The sequence below is a fragment of the Schistocerca nitens genome, chromosome 10 (genome assembly GCF_023898315.1).
Source record: "Schistocerca nitens isolate TAMUIC-IGC-003100 chromosome 10, iqSchNite1.1, whole genome shotgun sequence".
Classification (NCBI taxonomy): domain Eukaryota; kingdom Metazoa; phylum Arthropoda; class Insecta; order Orthoptera; family Acrididae; genus Schistocerca; species Schistocerca nitens.
Genome location: NC_064623.1, coordinates 25,765,043 through 25,781,657, shown reverse-complemented (window position 1 = coordinate 25,781,657; position 16,615 = coordinate 25,765,043). Strand labels below are relative to the sequence as shown.

At 46.8% G+C, this 16,615-nt stretch overlaps 1 pseudogene; it reads left to right on the top strand.

Moving 5' to 3' along the window:
* Window positions 1-13,428: 13,428 nt before the first annotated feature.
* On the top strand, window positions 13,429-13,546 carry LOC126211045 (5S ribosomal RNA; annotated as a pseudogene).
* Window positions 13,547-16,615: the final 3,069 nt, after the last annotated feature.

Sequence of the window (16,615 nt, the reverse complement as noted above, 5' to 3'; positions counted from 1 at the left end):
ATCTTTCCTCACGAAGTATTTGAGGTAGGAAGTTGAACTTTTTACAGATTATTTATTGGAATATGGGCTACAACTTAACCCAGGGATTTTACAAAATTTTAGTTCAGTTATTAAAGATGATTGTTTTTTCAATTGTAATGAAAATTCACAACATTTTTTTTGCAATTTTTTATTTATATATTCAAAAATATACAGTGCTTTGGAAAAAGGCTGTGTTAAATTATGCAGAAGGTACTGTGTAACATTTACTGAAAGTTTGAATCAAATATGTTTGGAAGATCCTTAGAAAACATGTAATTAGTATGAGAAAATAAAAGTTTTGGGAATCGAGCGACAAAGATTGGATTAACTTTTTAGTGCATTCCAGGTCCATAGGATGGATTATCTTCATCCTCTGCAAACTCCTCCTCCAGCTTCCTCTTGTTTCTCCTCCTGTTTACTCTTGCTTGTATTTCTAGACTCTTTACAGCCCTGTCTGCAGCCCGAAGGCGTTCCTTGTCTAAATCAAGCATCGCTCGTTGTTGTGTTCGTAGATTTTGCTACCATTTTCTTCAGTTGCAGTTACTGCAACACTGTTCCACAAGGTGGTCATGTATGAACACTTATCACATTTCAGTTGTATTTCACTAGCAAGTCCTACGTGCTTTATTATGGAGAGTTCCAGACCAACTTCACTACAATGAATACATCTTACACAGTTTGAAAAAATTCCTTTGAGAACCGACATATCAAATATTTCATTCACATCCGATTCGCCCATAAAACATTCATAGTTTTCACTCATTGAACCAAGCTTCTTCTGTGAAGTATTTTCTTTCCCACTTTGACAGCTATGGGCAGGTGTACTTGAGATGTTAGGTTCACTCACTTGGTTATCGTCTTTATTGTTTACAGTAATAACACATACCTTTGGCTTTCCAACATTTCTCCTTTTCTTAAAAGCCTGCAGAGGATTTCTAATAACTTTACTTTTACTCATTATTATACTTCAACAAAACAGAGACTCAAGAAACAGAATTAATTACGAATATTTTCGAGATAACGACAGAGTAAATAAACATGAAACAATCGACAATCACACCAGCGATATATATTGAACCATCACAGGTTAGCGACAACACATACTTTATCTCACATCACTAAAATGTACCTGATGAACACGGACGTTAATAATAACACCATTTGACAGCAGTTTAACAGCGCCACAGTGGGTCACGCCCATGTAGAACACATTTCAAAAAAAAATTAAAAATAGTTGTAGTCTTCGGAATTGAATAAATTATATATCTATTAAAAGGTAACAGTCTGCAGATTCAGAAAACGCAACAAAGTAAAAATTGAACTTTTCATGATTTTGAGCCTTTCCGGAGCCCCTTAAAATTTAAGTTAATTCCGGTGTTATATTGTTGACCGCGTTAACATAAACTTTGTCCGCAGCTCGTGGTCGTGCGGTAGCGTTCTCGCTTCCCGCGCCCGGGTTCCCGGGGTCGATTTCCGGCGGGGTCAGGGATTTTCTCTGTCTCGTGATGACTGGGTGTTGTGTGCTGTCCTTAGGTTAGTTAGGTTTAAGTAGTTCTAAGTTCTAGGGGACTGATGACCATAGATGTTAAGTCCCATAGTGCTCAGAGCCATTTGAACCATTTGAACATAAACTTACGGCTTGTCTTTTTTTGAGTTCACAGGCGCTTTTATTTTATCTGGTATTACATTTATGTTGTAATTTCATGTACTGACACGTTCCATGACGTTGCAGAATTGCTCCTGAGTTTATTCCTACAGAACTAGACGTGTAAAGAAAAGAAAAGAAAAGAAAAAAAAGGTGCGAGATGCGGGCAGTAGGGCAGGCGAGTAAGAACGGTCCGCTGGAGTTTCGTGAGCTCCTCTCGGATGCGCAATCTTGTGTGAGGCCTTGCGCTGTTGTGGAGATGCAGAAAATTCGTCTGCATTTTTATGGCGACGAACATGCTGAAGCCGTGTCTTCGATTTGTACGAGTCGACAGATTCCAACCGTCACCCGTTAATACCGTAGCCATAGGCGTAGTTGTTTTGGGAAATGCAAAATTTGACATTTATTAACATTTAAAGCAAGTTACCAATCTTCGTACCACTTTGAAATCTTATCAAGATCTGAATGAATGTGCGTGCAACCTTTTTTTATCAGACAGTACTCCATCATAGATAACTGCTGCATCTCTGCTAAGTCTGAGGTTAATATTAGTATTGTCTGCAAGGCGTTAGTGTACAACGTAAACAGCATGGATCTCAACACACTACCCTGCGCACGCCCAAAGTCACTTGTATTCTTGCCGATGACACTCCATGCAAGATAAAATGCTGCGGTCTCTGCAGTCCAGTGGCAAATTTTGTTCGATATTCCACGTAACTATCTTTTTTTTTTTTCATAATAGCTGATGTCGCACGTTGTCAAATGAAACCCTGCAGTCAAGAAATATTGCATACACGTGGTTTCTTTGATCAGTGGCTTTAAATGTGTTGTGTGATGAAGGCGAGTGTTTGGTTTCGTAAGATCGATGTTCTACATCTACATGGTTACTCTGCAATTAACACTTAAGTGCCTGGCACAGGGTTCATCGAACCATTTTCATACTACTTCTCTACCATTCCACTCTCGAATGGCGCGTAGGAAAAAGGAACACCTAAATCTTTCCGTTCGAGCTCTGATTTATTTTGTTATGATGATCATTTCTCCCTTCGTAGGTGGGTGTCAACGAAATATTTTCCGATTAGGAAGAGAAAGTTGGTGATAGGAATTTCGTAAATAGATCTCGCCGCAAAGAAAACCGCCTTCGTTTCAGTGACTGCCACCCCAACTCGCGTATCATATCAGTGACGCTCTCACCCCTATTGCGCGGTAACACGAAACGAGCTGCCCTTCTTTGCACTTTTTCGATGTCCTCTGTCAATCCTACCTGGTAAGGACCCCACACCGCGCAGCAATATTGCAGCAGAGGACGGACAAGTGTAATGTAGGCACCCTCTTTACTGAGTTTGTCGCATCTTCTAAGTGTTCTGCCAACAAAGCGCAGTCTCTCTCACAATATCATCTACGTGGTCTTTCCAATTTAAGCTGCTCGTAATTGTAATTCCTAGGAATTTAGTCGAATTGACAGCCCTCAGATTTGTGTGATTTATCGTATACCCAAAATTTATCGGATTTCTTTTAGTACCCGAGTGGATGACCTCGCACTTTTCTTTGTTTAGTGCCAATTGCCACTTTTCGCACTATATAGAAATTCTCTCTAGATCATTTTGTAATTGGAATAGATCGTTTGATGATTTTACTAGACGGTAAATTACAGCATCATCTGCAAAGAATCTAAGGGGGCTACTCAGATTGTCACGTAGATCATTTATGTAAATCAGGAACAGCAGAGGGCGTATGACATTACCTTGCGGAACGCCAGATATCACTTCTGTTCTAGTCGATGATTTACCGTCTGTCACTACGAACTGTGACCTCTCTGAGAGGATATCACGAATCCAGTCAACGTTTCTATGAGTTTCTTTGCCTGAAGATAATGGGTACGAAACCCATCGAAACACTGCGACAAGACGACACCACCACTCAGCTGATCACTCGAGAAGAACTGCGTTTTCGTTCTGCTAATGTTTATAATTCGGAACTGATTTTACGTTTAGTTGGCCATCGTCAAGAAACAACAGAGGAGTGCCGACAAGAGACAGTAGTGTGTTGAAAAGCAAACTTTACAAATGAAGATGCCTTCAACGCGCACAGAATCTTTGGTCGTGACGTTGGTCAGGTGAGAAACGTCAAGCCCTCGACACTAGTAGCCGCCCCCTCCCCACACAGCGCTTTGTATGCAGTGCGCCACATGTGATGTTGAGACACACGTTGCCTGGCCAAGAAACTGTCACTAAAACACCAGTAGGGTTGGAAACCTGACAGCGCCGCGCTTTAATAGGCGATCTCAACCCGCGCTTTAATAGGCGATCTCAGCGTCTCCCACCTGACTCATTACCGGCGTCCATGAGGAACACGGGCCCCACAACGAACCTGTGACGTCACTCTAGTCACCTTGTCCGCCACACTCCGCAACGCTCAGCTCCGTGCAGAGGCCGTGGGAAATCGGCATTGCGATGAAGCGGTACCCACTAAAGGTATTAGCTCTGATTGGTGCTGTGTAGAAACCAAATGCATTTAAATGCACATTTAAGCATTATTAAACTCGTCTGAAATAGCTGCTCGCTCCCTAGTGGAGACTGCTGCCGGCACTCATAAGACGTGGAGTGTCAAAATGGCTCTGAGCACTATGGGACTCAACTGCTGTGGTCATAAGTCCCCTAGAACTTAGAACTACTTAAACCTAACTAACCTAAGGACATCACACACATCCATGCCCGAGGCAGGATTCGAACCCGCGACCGTAGCGGTCGTGCGGTTCCAGACTGTAGCGCCTTTAACCGCTCGGCCACTCCGGCCGGCCGTGGAGTGTCGAATGCTGAGACGAACATGCTGCGGCTTGTCTTTCTCGTGGGCCTCGCTCGTTACTGCGTGACGTCAGCACGAGAAGTGCCCGCCTCACACAATGGCTGGCGGCCACGCCCCCATCTGCAATGCTGATGCGCTGGGCAATGCTTTACACACAGCCGCTACACATTCCTCTGCCGCTGCGTTCCTGAGCGTGCGCGGACATAAGCTTTAGAAACGTTACCGTTGTTACACGGTAGTGTCGACGTAAGCTCAATTCACTCTGTTGAATTATGAACCGAACACGTACAAGGTTCTGGATTTTTATTTTCACTTTCATAGAGCGCTCCTGCTACAAGCTGTCTGTGGCAGGCTGCATAATTCACCCGAATCATCGTCCTCCTTTCGGGTTCGAAAATGACTGTCAGTGATATTACAATGAAATGAACACCCTTAGCTGCTTAGAGGCGTTGACATACATCAACGGGGTCAGATGAAAATGTGTGCCCCGACCGGGACTCGAACCCGGGATCCCCTGCGTACATGGCAGACACTCTATCCATCTGAGCCACCGAGGACACAGAGGATAGCGCGACTGCAGGGATTTATCTCTGGCACGCCTCCCGCGAAACCCACATTCTCAGCGTATTATCCCGCACTACAGTCGTAGTGCCCCCGCCCATTATGCTCATTACTCGCGGCGCGTTGCCGCTTCCCGTAAGAGTTCGGGCACTGTTTGTCCATTCGCACAGAAGAAGAAGATGGTCAAGTGGCCGGTGAGCCTTAACTATATATATATACTAGGATGGTATCTGTTCTTTCGGACATGTCAGAAAAAACAGATACCATCTTAGTACATATACTGTCAATGTTGTTGTGGTCTTCAGTCTGAAGATTGGTTGATACATCTCTCCAGGCTGCTCTGTCCTGTGCAAGCCTCTTCATATCTCAGTAACTACTGAACGTACATTCCTCTGAATCTGCTTAGTGTATTCATCTCTTGGTCTCCCTGTACCATTTTTACCCTCCACGCTTCCCTCCAGTACTAAATTGGTGATCCCTAGATGCCTCAGAATGTGTCCAATCAACCGATCGCTTCTTTTAAGGTTGTACCATAAAGTTCTCTTCTCCCCAATTCTATTCACTACCACCTCATTAGTTACGTAGTCTACCCATCTAATCTTCAGCATTCTTCTATAGCACCACATTTCGAAAGCTTCTATTCTCTTCCTGTGTAAATTGTTTATCGTCCATGTTTCACTTCCATACCTCGCTACACTTGACACAAATACTTCCAGAAAGGACTTCCTGACACATCTTTTTGAATAACGCGGTGTAATAAACGGCTAACTCTAGAATGTTACCCCTCGTGCATAAGTTTCTGCGGACGGTGAGCGGTATGTGACGCTGGACAGTGGGCAGCGCTAGTATAGAGCTCGCGGCGGGCACAAAGGCGCAACAGGTCCAGGTCCGCTCCGGTTCGCGGTGCGCCGCCGTGGTTCACCATCGGAATAATGCAGGAGGCGCGGTCGGTTTGCGGGCCGAAGGCCTGGGTCTGGTTCGAGCTGTGTAGCGGCGTTCCGCAGCCACGGACCTCATCTGGCTGCAGTACAGCTACACCGCCTGCCACTGAAATCGCAACACTACGGACGCGGTATGAAGCGGGAAGACTTGTCTGGTGACGCGATAGAAGAAGAAACAGGAGTCGGCAGTGAAGAAACAGGGGATCCAGAATTGGAACAGAATTTAAAAGAGCTCTAGAACACTTAAGAACACATAAACTGAAGCACCAAGGAAACTGGTATAGGTATGTGTATTCAAATACAGAGATATGTGAGCAGGCAGAATACGGGGCTGCGGTCGGCAAAGCCTATACAGGGTGTTTCAAAAAGGTACGGCCAAACTTTCAGGAAACATTCCTCACACACAAAGAAAGAAAAGATGTTATGTGGACATGTGTCCGGAAACGCTTAATTTCCACGTTAGAGCTCATTCTAGTTTCGTCAGTATGTACTCTACTTCCTCGATTCACCGCCAGTTGGCACAATTGAAGGAAGGTAATGTTGACTTCGGTGCTTGTGTTGACATGCGACTTATTGCTCTACAGTACTAGCATCAAACACATCAGTACGTAGCATCAACAGGTTAGTATTCATCACGAACGTGGTTTTGCAGTCAGTGCAATGTTTACAAATGCGGAGTTGGCAGATGCCCATTTGATGTATGGATTAGCACGGGGCAATAGCGGTGGCGCGGTACGTTTGTATCGAGGCAGATTTCCAGAACGAAGGTGTCCCGACAGGAGGACGTTCGAAGCAATTGATCGGCGTCTTAGGGAGCACGGAACATTCCAGCCTATGACTCGCGACTAGGAACACCTAGAACGACGAAGACACCTGCAATGGACGAGCCAATTCTTCGTGCAGTTGACGATAACCCTAATGTCAGCGTCAGAGAAGTTGCTGCTGTACAAGGTAACGTTGACCACGTCACTATATGGAGAGTTCTACGGGAGAACCAGTTGTTTCCGTACCGTGTACAGCGTGTGCAGGCACTATCAGCAGCTCATTGGCCTCCACAGGTACTCTTCTGCGAATGGTTCATCCAACAATGCGTCAATCCTCATTTCAGTGCAAATGTTCTCTTTGCGGATGAGGCTTCATTCCAACGTGATCAAATTGTAAATTTTCAGAATCGACATGTGTGGGCAGACGAGAATCCGCACGCAATTGTGCAATCACGTCATCAACACAGATTTTCTGCGAACGTTTGGGCAGGCATTGTTCGTGATGTCTTGATTGGGCCCCATGTTCTTCCACCTACGCTCAATGTAGCACATTATCATGATTTCATACGGGATACTCTACCCGTGCTGCTAGAACATGTGCCTTTACAAGTACAACATGTGGTTCATGCGCGGTGGAGCTCCTGCACATTTCAATCGAAGTGTTGGTACGCTTCTCAACAACAGATTCGGTGACCGATGGATTGGTAGAGGCGGACCAATTCCATGGCCTCCACGCTCTCCTGACCTCAATCCTCTTGACTTTCATTTATGGGGGCATTTGAAAGCTCTTGTCTACGCAACCCCGGTACCAAATGTAGAGACTCTTCGTGCTCGTATTGTGGACGGCCGTGATACAATACGCCATTCTCCAGGGCAGCATCAGCGCATCAGGGATTCCATGCGACGGAGGGTGGATGCATGTATCCTCACTAATGGAGGACATTTTGAACATTTCCTGTAACAAAGTGTTTGAAGTCACGCTGGTACGTTCTGTTGCTGTGTGTTTCCATTCCATGATTAATGTGATTTGAAGAGAAGTAATAAAATGAGCTCTCAACATGGAAAATAAGCGTTTCCGGACTCATGTCCACATAACATATTTTCTTTCCTTGTGTGTGAGGAATGTTTCCTGAAAGTTTGGCCGTACCTTTTTGTAACACCCTGTATAAGAAAACTGTCAGACGCACATGTTAGATCGGTTACTGCTGCTACAATGGCAGGTCATCAAGACTGAAGTGAGTTTGAACGTGGTGTTATAGTCGGTTGACGAGCGATGGAAGACAGCATCTTCGATGATGATTTTACCGTATGACCATTGCACGAGTGTACCGTGAATATCAGGAATCCGGAAAACATCAAACCTCCCACACAACTGAGGCCGGAAAAAGTTCCTCCAAGAACGGGACCAACGACGCCTGAATTGTCCAACGTGTCAGAAATGAAACCCTTCCGCCAATTACTCCAGATTTCAATGCTTAGCCATCAACAAGCGTTTGCGCGGCAACCATTCAACGAAACATCATCGACATGGGCTATCGCAGGTGAGGGCCCACTCGTGTACCCTTGATGACTGCACGACACAAAGCTTTATGCCTCGCCTGGGCCCGTCAACACCAAGCATTGGATTGTATTGAGGTATACAGGTATGGAGACAGCCTCATGAATCTGTTGACTGTGCATGTCAGCCTGCCGCGGTGGCCGTGCGGTTCTAGGCGCTCAGTCCGGAACCACGCGATTGCTACGGTCGCAGGTTCGAATCCTGCCTCGGGCACGGATGTGTGTGATGTCCTTAGGTTAGTTAGGTTCAACTAGTTCTAGGGGACTGATGACCACAGATGTTAAGTCCCATAGTGCTCAGAGCCATTTGAACCATTTTTTGTGCATGTCAGCAGTGGACTGTTCAAGCTGGTAGAGGCTCTGTAATGGGCGGGTGCAGTTGGAGTGATGTTGGTCCATGCATCTAGATACGACTCTGTCAGGTGGCACCTACGTAAGCACCTTTTCTAATCACCATTCTGATTCTCCATTCATGTCCAGTGTGCATTCCGACTTGGGCAATTCCAGCAGGAAAATGCGACACCCCACACCTCCAGAATTGCCACAGAGTGGCTACAGCAACACTGACTTTAAACACTTCTGCTACGCACCAAACTCCCCAGACATGGATATTATTGAGCATATCTATGATGCCTCGCACAGTGATATTCAGATTTATGAACAGACCTGCAGGATTCATGGTGTCAGTTTCCTCCAGCACTATTTCAGACATCAGTCCAGTCAATGCAACGCCGTGTTGCGGCAGTTCCGCGTGCTCAGTGGGGCCCTGGACGATGTTACGCACGTGGACCAATTGCTTTCACTCTTCAGTGTAGAGCCGCAGGCGTTAATAACACTCCATCGGAATTTTTAAAACCATTCAGGGAAATGGCAACAAAACGACTTTTCACATTGGTGTGTGGTATGTATGAGACTGGCGACATGCCATCACGCACACAATTCCGAAGACTGCAAGAGCTGAGAAATGTGTGAGTACTTGCACGATCAGCGTAAGAGCTCATGTATCCTAGTTTCGGCGAGAATAACACGTACAAGGTGGAAAAGGAAAATTGAGGGTCTGTTAGATGACGATCAGTGTGACTTTAGGAAAGGTAGAGGCCCCAGAGAGGCAGCTCTGACGTGGCGGTTGATAATGGAAGCAAGACTAAAAGAAACTCAACACACGTCCATAGGATTTGTCAATCTGGAAAAAGGGCTCAACAATTTCAAAAGGTGCAAGACGTTCGAAATTCTGAATAAAGTAGAAGTTAGCTATAGGGGAGGACGGGTAATTTACACTACTAGCCATTAAAATTGCTACACCGCCAAGATGACGTGCTACAAACGCGAAATTTAACCGACAGGAAGAAGATGCCGTGATATGTAAATGATTACTTGATTACCTTTTCAGAGCATTCACACAAGGTTGGCGCCGGTGGCGACACCTACAACGTGCTGACATAACGAAAGTTTCCGACCGATTTCTCATACAGAAACAGCAGTTGACCGGCGTTGCCTGGTGAAACGTTATTGTGATGCCTCGTGTAAGGAGGAGAAATGCGTACCATCACGTTTCCGACTTTGATGAAGGTCGGATTGTAGCCTATAGCGAATGTGGTTTATCGTATCGCGACATTGCTGCTCGCGTTGGTCGAGATCCAATGACTATTAGCAGAATATGGAATTGGTGGGTTCACGAGGGTAATACGGAACGCCGTGCTGGATCCCAACGGCATCGTATCACTAGCAGACGAGATGACAGGTATCTTATCCGCACGGCTGTAACGGATCGATCCCTGAGTCAACAGATGGGGACGTTTGCAAGACAACAACCATCTGCACGAACAGTTCGACGACGTTTGCAGCAGCATGGACTATCAGCTCGGAGACCATGGCTGCGGTTACCCTTGACGCTGCATCACAGACAGGAGCGCGTGCGATGGTGTACTCGACGACGAAACTGGGTGCACGAATGGCAAAACGTCATTTTTTCGGATGAATCCAGGTTTACAGCATCATGATGGTCGCATCCGTGTTCGGCGACATCGTGGTGAACGCACATTGGAAGCGTGTATTCGTCATCGTCATACTAGCGTATCACCCGACGTAATGGTATGGGGTATCCAATGAATACCCGTTTATCATCTGCATTTCTTCTTGGTGTAGCAATTTTAATGGCCAGCAGTGTACAATTTGTACAAGAACCAACAGGGAACAATAAGACTGGAGGACCAAGAACGGATGCACGGGTTAAAAAGTATGGAAGGCAGGAATGTAGTCTTTCGCCCCTATTGTTCAATAAACAGACAAAAAGTTCAAGAGTGGGAGTAAAATTCAACATGAGAGGATATCAATGATAAGATTCGCTGATGGCACTGCTATCTTCAGTGAAAGGGAAGAAGAGTTACAGGATCCGTTGAATGGAATAATGAGTTGAGACTGATTGAGAGTAAATCGAAGAAAGCGAAAGTATTGAGAATAAGAAAAAATGAGAACAATGGGAACTTAACATGAAAATAGCAGATCACGAAGGAGACGGAGCTAAGTAACTGTGCTACCTAGGCAACCAAATAATGTTGGAAAGTGCAAGGAGGACATAAAAAGCAGACTAGCACTGGCAAAAAGGGCATTTCTGGCCAAGAGAAGTCTACCAGTATCAAATATAGTTTCTTATTTGAGGAAAAAATTCTGGGAATGTGCGTCTGGAGCAAAGCATTGTATGGCATTGAAAACCGGAATAGAAGAGAATCGAAACATTGGAGATGTGGTGCTACAGACGGGTGCTGAAATTCGGGTGGAGTGATAAGACGAGGAATGAACCAACAGACGTCAGCTTGGCAAGAACTGCGCTGCCGGGCGGTTAAAATAAACTGCAAGTGATCACAGACGTCCAGTGTGGACTGTAATTACCATCTGGCAGCGAAAGGTGATAGATATGCTAATCCATTAATGTGATAACCTTTGGAAAAAACTTTACTTCCAATTTCGGCCACCAGGTAAAAATCGGGCGCTATGTGTGCAAGAAAGACGTGTAGATATGTTTCCATCTGTAATGGTTTAGAAACGCGACGTGGGCAGACAAAAATAAATTAAGGATAATTGCAGAATGTGGTGCCACACAACGTGGCACTACACAGAACTGGCGCTAATAGCATAGGCACATAGGGAACACACACGACACAGATCTGTAAGTCCACGGTATTGGTGATAAGTTGAGAAAACCGTCCAGAAACACATGTGCTACTAAACGCCACTGTTTCCTGCGCACGTACCCGGATATCAATACGGGATATGATCACCATGCACACGTACACAGGCCGCACAACGGGTTGGCATACTCTGGATCAGGTGGTCGAGCAGCTGCTGGGGTACAGCCTCCCATTCCTGCACCAGTGCCTGTCGGAGCTCCTGAAGTGCCGTAGGGGTTTGAAGACGTGCAGCGATACGTCGACCGAGAGCATCCCAGGCGGGCTAGATGGGGTTTAGGTCTGGAAAACAGGCAGGCTACTCTATTCGCCTGATATCTTCTGTTTCAAGGTACTCTTCCATGATGGCAGCTCGGTGGGGCCGTGCGTTATCATCCATCAGGAGGAAGGTGGGACCCACTGCACCCTGAAAATGCGGACATGTGCAAAATGGCGTCCCGATGCACCTGACCGGTTACAGTTCCTCTGTCAAAGACATGCAGGGGTGTACGTGCACCAATCATAATCCCACCCCACACCATCAAACCACGACCTCCATACAGGTCCCTTTCAAGGACATTAAGGGGTTGGTATCTGGTTCCTGGTTCACGCCAGATGAAAACACGGCGAGAATCTCTGTTCAGACTATACCTGCACTCGCCCATGAACATAAACTGGGACCACTGCTCCAATGACCATGTGCTGTGTTCTTGACACCAGGCTTTTCGGGCTCTCCTGTCACCAGGGGTCAGTGGAATGCACCTTGCAGGTCTCCGGGCGAATAAGCATGTCTGTTCAGTTGTCTGTACTCTGTGTGTCTGGTGACAACTGTTCCAGTGGCTGCAGTAAGGTCCCGAGCAAGGCTATCTGTAGTGGCCGTCTGCGGGCACTGATGGTAAGATATCGGTCTTCTTGTGGTGTTGTACACTGTGGACGTCCCGTACTGTAGCGCCTGGACACGTTTCCTGTCTCCTGGAATCGTTGCATAATCTTGAGATCACACTTTGTGGCACGTGGAGGGCCCTTGCTACGACTGCTGTGTTTGACCAGCCTCCAGTCGCCCTAGTATTCTACCCCTCACAACGTCATCAATATGTGCTGTTTATGGCATTTTCAACACACAGTCACAATTAGCACTTCTGAAAACGTCTGCACACTTACTCGCTGCACCGTACTCTGACATGCACAAAAACACCTCTGCGTATGTGGACAGCTGCCAGCGCCACCGTGCGAGGACCACAGGTCAAATGCACTGCATGGTCATACCTCGAGGTGATTTAAACCCGCAAACCGCCCACCAGAGCGTTGTTTCACCATGCATCATCATTATCCTTAATTTATGAACATGAGTGTACTATTAACCGCCGCCTACAAAATTTGTTACATATGAGCACCGAAGACGTCGACGAGATATTGCATCCGTAATATGACGTGATCAACAGTTGTTCGCATCAGTTGTGGTGGAGTCTGAACAATGTGTTCCCAGTACACTGGCCTTCAGATAACATAGAGACCGAATGTGTCCCTGGTAAACGCGTTCTTTCACATACCCACAAAGCCAAAGGCACATGGATTCAGATCAGGTGATCTTGCAGGCCAAGCATCTAGAAAAGCTCTGCACGTAACACGTTCGTGGAAGGTTGCATTATCCAGATCTTTCACTTGGCGAACGACGCGAGGTGTTGCCCCATCTCGCACGGAAACAGTGTTTCCACACAGCTGCGTTCTTCCAAAGGAGGAGATCTCATGCTGCACAGGGAGGTGTCGACGTCATGCCACAGCTGACAAGCCCTCTGGATTTATTCTCTTCAAGCAAGAATGGAGGGAGATCAAAGGGGCTTGAGAATGCTCGCGCAATGGCTGTTCGTCCACAACACGCTCTATAAGAGTATCCCAAATTCGGCATTTCTGTGAATCCACTGCAACTCGTGACTCCACAGAATATCATTACCTGGCCAAATGTCATCTAGGGGAACGGCCTTGCCGCAGTGGATACACCGGTTCCCGTGAGATCGCCGAAGTTAAGCGCTGTCGGACGTGGCCGGCACTTGGATGGGTGACCGTCCAGGCCGCCATGCGCTGTTGCCATTTTTCGGGGTGTACTGAGCCTCGTGATGCCAATTGAGGAGCTACTCGACCGAATAGTAGCGGCTCCGGTCCAAGAAAACCACCATAACGACCGGGAGAGCGGTGTGCTGACCACACGCCTCTCCTATCCGCATCGTCGCCTGAGGATGACACGGCGGTCGGATTGTCCCCATGGGCCACTTGTGGCCTGAAGACGGAGTGCTAAATGTCACCAACTACGATCCTAGGCAGAAGCTGAAGATCAAATTCAGAACGTTGTAGCGGAACACGAGCTTTGAGTTGCTGCACCATCTGGATCTTTTACGGATAGCGGTATATAAAATAGACTGTACAACTTTTCCATATTGTTGGCCATGGTATGGACAATACTCGTGCCGCTGCACAAGCGCTAGCACCACCCGGGCCACGTGCTGCAAGGTCAGTTACTGCAACAGCAGGAACAACCTCGTCAAAATATTCTATCGGGATAGGGCACCTTCGTTTTCCAAGTGTCACACAAAGCTCGCCCGTGATTTCGAATTTCATTATCAATCTTCTTTAAACCATTTCGTGACATCGGGCCTCTCCTCAGACATTTCAGTCCGCGATACTCTCCAAATGCACCGGTGTAACTGCTGCCGTTCACATGAAACAGTTACACTAACAGCAGATGGCCTCCCTTGTTGACAGCCATATTGTTCGCTCATGTAAAAGTTTGTCAAATGACAGTGTGGATGTCATACCGCCACACAAACAGTGTACAGAGCCGGAATTGCATGTGGTGATCAGTTGTATCTAATTGTTTTGTCATTGTAAATCTGCTCCGCATTAACTCATCAGCGTATCTACCAAGTTTCGCTGCCATACGATAATGACTGTCCACATTGGACTACCGATCGTAGCTGCCCAAAAATGGCTCTGAACACTATGGGACTTAACATCTGACGTCATCAGTCCCGTAGAACTTAGAACTACTTAAACCTAACTAAGCTAAGGACATCACACACATCCATGCCCGAGGCAGGATTCGAACCTGCGACCGTAGCGGTCGCGCGATTCCAGACTGAAGCGCCTAGAACCGCTCGGCCACACCGGCCGGCCGTAGCTGCCCGTTAATTGTAATCATCCGGTATAGACTTTCACCGCGTAGCCTTTTCACACTATTTATGTCGCACTCTACGTTTGATACGTTTCTCGGAAAGACTCAGTGGAAACAACAGCAACTCCGAAGAGGCCAAACGGCGCTGTTGACATTGCCAGGAACAAAAAAGTTTCATGGATAATGATATATGAGCCTAGGTGGTCCACCAGCAACTACGAAATCAGTCGCAAGATTATCCGTGGGAAGGCAAAATTACTCCGTATTGACTCCAAGAAATCACAGATCACTGCAAAGTCGATTCAAATGACACAAAGACTACCGTAGGTTCTTTCGCGAAATGGACGGTCTTGTAAAGTCACTGCCGGCCGGGTGTGGCCGAGCGGTTCTAGGCGCTTCAGTTTGGAACAGTGGGACCGCTACGGTCGCAGGTTCGAATCCTGCCTCGGGCATGGATGTGTGTGATGTCCTTAGGTTAGTTAGGTTTAAGTAGTACTAAGTTCTAGGGGACTGATGACCTCAGCTGTTAAGTCCCATAGTGCTCAGAGCCATTCTTTTGTAAAGTCACTAATCATCATGAATGATGTACACTATGTGATCAAAAGTATCCGGACACTCCCAAAAACAATCGTTTTTCATATTAGGTGCATTCTGCTGCCACCTACTGCCATCAACGACTTCAGGAGTCATTAGACATCGTGGGAGAGCAGAATGGGGGGCTCCGCGGAACTCACGGACTTCGAACGTGGTCAGGTGATTGGGTGTCACTTGTGCCATACGTCTGTACGCGAGATTTCCACACTCCTAAAACTCCCTACGTCTACTGTTCACGATGTGAGAGTGAAGTGGAAACGTGAAGGGACACGTACAGCACGAAAGCGTACAGGCCGTCCTCGTCTGTTGACTGACAAGAGACTGCGCACAGTTGAAGAGGGTCGTAATGAGTAATAGGCAGACATCTATCCAGACCATCACACAGGAATTCCGAACTGCAATAGGATACACTGGAAGTACTATGACAGTTAGGCAGGAGGTGAGAAAACTTGGATTTCATGGTCGAGCGGCTGCTCGTAAGCCACACATCACGCCGGTAATGCCAAACGATGACTCGCTTGGTGTAAGGAGCGTAAACATTGGACGATTGAACAGTGGAAAAACGTTATGTGGAGTGACTAATTGTGGTACACAATGTGGCGATCCGATGGCAGGGTGTGGGTATGGCAAATTCCCGGTGAACGTCATCTGCCAGCTTGTGTACTGCCAATGTGTAGTGTCAACAGTAAAATTCGGAGGCGGTGGTGTTACGGCGTAGTCGTGTTTTTCATGGATGGGGCTTACCCCCTTTACGTGGCACTATCACAGCACAGGCCTACCTCGATGTTTTAAGCACCTTCTTGCTTTCCACTGTTGAAGAGCAATTCGGGGATGGCGACTGCATCTGTTCATAGTGCACGGCCTGTGGCGGTGTGGTTACACGACAATAACATCCCTGTAATGGACTCTCCTGCACAGTCCTGGCCTGAATCCTGTAGAACACCTTTGAGATGTTTTGGAAAGCCGACTTCGTTCCAGGCGTCACCCACCGACATCGGTACCTCTGCTCAGTGCAGCTCTTCGTGAAGAATGGGCTGCCATTCCCCAAGAAACCTTCCAGCACCTGATTGAACGTATGTCTGCGAGAGTGGGAGCTGTCATCAAGGCTCAGGGTGGGCGAACACCATACTCAATTCCAGCACGAACTTGTAAGTCATTTTCAGCTAGGTGTCCACATACTTTTGATCATATAGTGTAGCGCTGAGGTAGGAGGCTACGATCCTCGCATGTGCCTCCAAATGGTATTTATCTGAGTGTTTTGTGGCTATAGTTCAGTGGAGGTGATCTGTCGTCTGGTTTGATCGCAGATCACTTGTGGTATTTAAAGAGTACGGTCGACATTGTAGGTGTCTCGAGAATTCTTATCTCAGTTATACTTTCTCTGCTCACAGCGTCAT